Genomic DNA, 6,656 nt, shown 5'->3' with positions numbered 1-6,656 from the left:
CTTTTTCTACTTAAGTAATAGATGTTTTTAAATCAAACTAAATTTACACAAAATACCTATGGTAGTCACTAAAAAAGTACTCGTGGTTACTTTTCAAGTATGTTCTTCATTAGATGAATCCTCAGCCTGTATTTGGTGTTCTCTTCACCTTTTCATATCAGCTAATCGGTATAAAACCTATGTCTCTGCTAGTAAMTTCACTTTCTCAGGCTGTTTCTCATACTGAAATTACAGCCACATGAGACATCTCCACAGACTATTATAGGCCTGCTTCATTGAACACAAATTTAACTGCCAGGGGCTGTAATTTGCAGTTTCTTATGCATCTCAGCATTTGGAAGAGCTCTTCMAATCTGCAGTTCTGCAATAGCATGAATATTTTGTTACTTGAACAAAATCACCAAGTCATCACCAAATCAGGCAAGTGATAGCACTGACATAAGGGAGGTAACAGAAACGTGTGACCAAGGAGAAAGAGGGAGGCTATGGGAGCAGCATCCTCTGCTTCTGTGGCACGAACCGTGTGGCTCAGCCATGCCCTAAAAATGCATCCTTAATTCCCTAGTAAAATCAAGCCCAAGAGAGAAGCAAGAGATGAGACTTATGGTTTGCCTATTCCAATGCTGAATTGTCCAGTGTCTAAACTTTGCATGGTGAGTATTTAAAAATATTATTTAATACTTTATTAATTATTTATTTTTATTATTTATAATATTTAAAAATCAGAGGTAGGCATCTACATAATTTAGATTCTTTAAAAAGAGAATAGTTTTGTTTGAATTGTGTCTAAAGAAGCAGAGGAATGGGTGGTCAGCTTTGAACTCATAAGAAATCAGGCGACACAGAGGCATTGGAGCAACCACTGTAGCACCTGCTGCTTCAGTACCCTCTTCATTACCTTCCACAAATGATTTGTGAGTGGGCTTGGACACAACCACAATGTCCTTTCTAGAGATTCCTGATAAATCAGCTTTCCCCAGTCAAAAACATTAATCATGCCCCTCTTCTGGAGAGTTTTGTTGAGAATGTAACCTTCCTCTACCCTGAACTGGGKCAGGAGGACCTTCACTCTTCGTTGTTGCATCTTAGTCGAGCTGGCCCATTCTGCTGTTTTTTCATATGTGAGGGTGTTTTAAGCTGTTAAGGTGTATTAGGGATGGGGGAAGAGGGTGGGATGACAGGGCAATCAGAAAAAGACATAAAGATCAAAGAGATCCAGCTCTGAAGTATACAGGGATAATGCAGCCCAGTTTTCATTTATACTGGAACACAGTTACAGCAGTTATCTGCAAGAGGCATTCCCGTTTTGATAAAAATAAACTCACTGGATTAATGACTTTTTTAATTCATGTATCTTGAGCTCAGTTTAATTCAGAGCAGCTTGAAAAACACGAGATAGAAAATACAAATTATATTTTATGTCACTCTTTTTCAGAAGGGGTATTTTCTCAAAAAACAATAAAATTTTGATAGCTTCAAATCAGCTAAATTCTTTAAAGGTAAACAAAAGAGATTTCCATTATAATTCTGTATTTAGACTGATAAGTGACAAAATCATTGAATGTTATCGGGCAATGATTAACAGGCTACAATTTTTAATACTCTGCTTTCGTTTTGTACATAGTCCCCTTCTCTACTTTTGCTGAGGCAAAGACTGCAATGACATAAGGCACCCAAAGTGGAGTCCCACTATAAGAAGAGTCTTCTGGAAGTTGTTCTCATAGTTTGTGTATGTATCTTTGGTTTTTGTTTTGTGTTTTTTTTTTTTTTTATTCCAGAAACAAACAGAAAGAAACACATATGTCACTACTCTGAGAAAGTACTTAGACTTAATAAACGATACTATAATAAAGGGAAGGAAAAGATAAAAGGTATAGTTTTTCCCCATTGTTTTCTGACTGTGCTGGAGTAATGCTAAAATATTGCTCTGTTTGCAGCCCCTTATGAGWAAAGAAAGGGTATTACCTGTTCTAGGCCAGTAAAGTTCTCACAGGCAGCTTCAGGAAGAAGAGTGAACAGGCTTAGTTCATATTAAAGTGTAGAAGTTCTAGCACTTTAATTTGCAGTTCTTCCTATAATAACCAATTTAAAATAACTTTYTTGAAACATCATCTGCACTGGCTTTCTCTCATTCTGCAACACATGAAATATATTAAGAAGAAAATACAGAAATGATCACCCTAGTTGCAATTGATTTCAATATTGAGATTAGAATTTGGTCCAGAAACTATTATTTATTCTARCCATGCGTTTAATGTACTTGTAGTTCTTAGGTCTTCCTCTCTTGTAGTTGTAGTCTCAAACAATCTATCCAATTTAGAAGTGCAAAACCTACTKTCATATTTTTACTGGTGTCAAGTAACTTTACTTACAATTTCCTCACTAATTCATTCTTTTTTTCTGACATGTCAGATAACAAAACTTATGCATGAATATGTATGAGAAAGTCACTTGGAAAAAAAGATAAATTAGATATATTAAATGTGAACCAAACTTGGTGAATGACATAAGGGAGAGAAAGAAAAATTGTCTCTACCACTTATTTTTCTTCAGCACAAACATTGTCCTGGTGACCAACAGTAGCAAAAGAAGATTCCTCAAATTCAGTCCTGAAAGCAGAATATTTTCAAAACTGCTTTTTAGTTGTAAAATCCCTAATAAAAGCAGTGCATACACTCAGAGACTCTGACACAATCAGGATTTCAGCCACACAAGAGCCACATCTGATGTGAAGCACTAGAAACAAATACCCAGTTATTTACCTGGRGAGATGTTGCACTCTCATGTTCCAGTTAAAGGACAGTGTTTTGACTTGCTCAAACAGAGAGCAGGMAAGCTCCTATCTGCTTTTAAAAGGAGACAGATATCCTATTTCCATCCCCCCCCAACTATTGCCCATACTGTACCTTGTTCAGTCTGAAATRTGTTTCCTTCCTTAGTGTCCTCTTGAATTCTACTGCCTGCTTTCCTTTAAAGTATATAGCACTGACCAGCTCAAGTACAGTGGAGGGGCTGACACATCCAGTAGTACACAAGTCTTTGGTTTTACCTTTAAAGTAATGAATTAAGGTGAATTATTTCTTTGTTCAGACARTTAGCTGCTTTTGAGTGTTAATAATTATTTCTATAAATCTGAAAAGTACTATAATGCTTTCAAACAAATAACAAAAAGTTTTGTAGTGCTGTTAAAACCAGGAACTCAGAGTACGTTTGTACTTCCTGCATTTACTTCCTGTTGAGGAAAAAAATGCAGTAAATATTTAATATATAAAAATTTTACAACCCTTGGAAGAAAGAGAGGTGGCAACTAAAATTCAGATACAATATTCCCAACTGACTCTGGTGCAAATCAAAAAATCTGCATATATTCTTACCTCTTGTTTCATTTTCCATCCAGAAGTTAATCTTCTCTCTGATTTCTTCTTTAGTGTATTTAAAATCAATTGCCTCCAGTTCTGCTCCATAGAATTTCTTTGCAGAATCCAAATATTGCTGGAAAGGAGAAAAGACAGAAGATTATCACAACAGGATAACTTTTATAAGATCAATAATTGCATGACTTCAAGATAATTCCATATAGTACATCAAAAAGAATGGAATGAGTAAAAAAKGCATATAAAAAGAATCTTTTGTATTAACTCAAGCAAGCAGTTTTTAGAGAGAGACTATTTGAACAAATYATATTTATAAATGTAGTTTTCTATATTTTCAAGCTGTACTGAGCAGTTGAAATCTCTCATCACTCTCTTCACAGGCAAAAATATCTAAGGCCAAAAACTAGTGAATTTCTTGAAGTTTAGATATCATTGTAACACTGCCTGCTCAGTCCCCTCTCCTCTTCTCTTTGCCCCCTCGCCTTGAAAATAAAAAAGGTTATCCTATTTCACAAAAAATAGTCAGAATGGATAACATCATGATGACAAATTGATGGACAGAAAGACGGATAGATAGATAGATAGATGTGTGGATTTATACAGAGTAAAACTTGTATTTTGTATTAAGTATAGAATTTTTCCAGGGAGCTGAGCACCTGTTTTTTACCTTAAAAGCAAAGTTTGGGAAGGAAAATAAAATCCTGACTTGAAAAGAGAAAGCTAAAACTGTACTATTTGCTAACAGTACACTTATACTTTAAGTCTGATTTCCTGAGGAAATAATTTGTATGTGATTACATTGCCAGGACTGTCAGTGTTCCACAAAATAAGTTTTGAAGTGACCAATTACACTTAAATTAGACTTACTGACAAGAGTCTCAAAGATGCTGCTTTCATCTAAGCCTCGTTTAAAAAGGCAAGTGGAAAGCAGAGAGAGACTAGACTGTGATAGAAAGGTGGCAGAGTGAGTTCCATCGTTTTTTAGAAACAAAAAARGCCATCAGCGGAGAAAAAAGGCTTCTCTAGTCACAGGGCCACCCCACTTTGTTYCTTAAGTAGAAAGCACACAGCAAGTGCCTGTTCTACTAGACACGGAGCAGGCACTGCAAGGATATATTGATGGTGATTAATGCTGCAACAGTTTCTGGAATGCCCGTGGCAAGCTGTTGCTGTACATCAGTTTCTTTATGTAAAAGTTTTTAAGTCCTGATTTCCCACTGTTCTGCTGTTTCCAATGTCTAATTGCAAGCAACTGAACAGAAAGGCTCCCTCACCACAAGAGCTGTGGCATGCAGTCTTCAGATAGCTCATCCTGACTTTGCCATTTTGTTTCATTTCCCATCGTATTTTATGCAGAAAGAAATTCTGCTGAGCTCCTAACTCCCAGTAGCTGTTAAAATAGACATTAAGGCAGCTTACCTGGAGGAACTGAGAAGTAATTTCTCCAAAGCGCCTTTTGGCAATCGTGAGAGAAGAACTTGTGTTGAGTTCACTGATTGCTGCTAACACAGCCTGGAACTGAGAATGGACACCTCCAGCTTCTTCACGCTTCAAAAAGAAAATAGAAGTTTCTTAGTAGGCTTGTTCTTCCCTATGCAAAGCTAGATCTGAGGTTGAATAATGATGTCGCTKTGTATGAGAAGCTTGACTGCACCCAGTTTTACTAGAAACAGAAATAAATACATCCGAACACCATCTCTAACTACATGAAGATTCCTCGTCAGGCCCACGATACCCCACTCCCAAGTGATTTATATCCTACAGTGGTCGCTCTGCACGTGCTCTGAGCAAAAGTCTGCTGGCTTAGTGCCTGGAAGGAGCAAGCTCCAATATGCTTTTGGCATGCCCTGTAGACACACCTTTACAGATGGTAATTTACACACTTATCACCTTCTAGATCAATGCTACTGCTTTGGTAATAAGCCTGTAATGAGAAGGCTTAGCTTTGAAACGTGAATTTCACAAGGCCTCTTAAATAAATAACGAAAGAACAATAATAAGCAGGTCTGAGACTCTAAACGGAGACGCTGCTCAGCTATGCCATGCTTTCTGATTAAGTGATGGTTTGCAGAGAAAAAGGCTGACACACCAGCATCTGTTGCTTCGTCTCAGCTGCAACTGTTCTATCTTTTGAGAAAGATATTTGATTCCTTGGTTTGTACTATTCAAAACTTCATTGAAATGAAATACCTGCAATGTAAATGTTGGTTGAATGCAGCTAAGCATGACAGTATCTCAAAGCTAAAACAAATATTGCATCTCTATCCCAAAAATCAGTCAACCACAGTAAGTAGGGAAAGCCTGGTTCTTTCTTTAGTCTGAGATCCTTTCAAGTGGACATTAAGCTTTCATAGATGTTGAGCTTATGAAACTTTGAAATATTTCTTCTTGGGAAAGAACGTGTTGAGCATTGAGGGAAGACAGAAGATCACATCAAATGGAACCACCACTTCTGAGCCCTGGACTGCTCGGCGATATGTCCAGCAAAACTTCATTGAACAAGCAGATACTGTGATAGAGTTTAGTTTGAAGTAGTTTGATATTAGTAATAGTGCAAGGGGAGGGGTTGAAAAAGTTACATGTATGCTTGTGGATCAGACCTTTGGATGACTAGGAACTATATTAGACTCTACTGTTAGCCAAGAGAGCACCTTTCCCTTTACAGAGTAAAGGAAACCCACCTTCTCAATCTGTTTGAATGTGTTGCCCCTGGCACCAAGGAGGACCATCCCAAAGGCAGCTGAAAGACTTAATGGGGAGAAGAAGATATTTTCATTTCTTTTTATTTTGCTGAGCTCTTTGAAAAAGTCCAGACAAACTTGGTATTTGCTGCTGCACTGAGAGAGCACATAAAGATGTTGCTAAAGCCTAGAACAAGGGAAACAAAGACTTAATCTTCCTTTGCTAAGCCTAGATACCTTGATAGAGCTTAGGAAGGCTTCCTTGAGTAGCTTATCAGGATAGCCCAGTGCATCACTGAAGATTCCTGATTGCTAGGTCTGGGATTTCATAGTGAACTTCAAATTGAAACAACTCATCTAAAAATCATCTTCCTGAATGGCAAGAGAAATAAATTTTCAGAAACAGTATTCTGAGTTTAGCTGTCTCTTCAGCTCAATCAGTAGTCATAGGTTTGTTACTTGACCCTAACCTAGTGCTATCCCTGCCTGCTATCTCACAGTCTCAGTTCCTTTTATGGCCTGGGCTTTCTTGCCTCAAGTTCTCTAGGCATAATATTTATTAATTACACTCCTAGACCATACCACAATCCATCTCTCTCTC

At 37.4% G+C, this 6,656-nt stretch overlaps 1 pseudogene; it reads right to left on the bottom strand.

The window, feature by feature from the left end:
• Positions 1 to 722: 722 nt before the first annotated feature.
• Positions 723 to 6,225, bottom strand: LOC146584978 (leukocyte elastase inhibitor-like; annotated as a pseudogene).
• Between the last annotated feature and the right edge of the window lie 431 nt (positions 6,226 to 6,656).

The sequence above is a fragment of the Rhea americana genome, unplaced genomic scaffold (genome assembly GCF_003343005.1).
Source record: "Rhea americana isolate MKP2758 unplaced genomic scaffold, rheAme1 scaffold_87, whole genome shotgun sequence".
Taxonomy (NCBI): domain Eukaryota; kingdom Metazoa; phylum Chordata; class Aves; order Rheiformes; family Rheidae; genus Rhea; species Rhea americana.
Note: the sequence above shows the minus strand (reverse complement) of the source record. Positions and strands in the feature narration are given on the sequence as shown.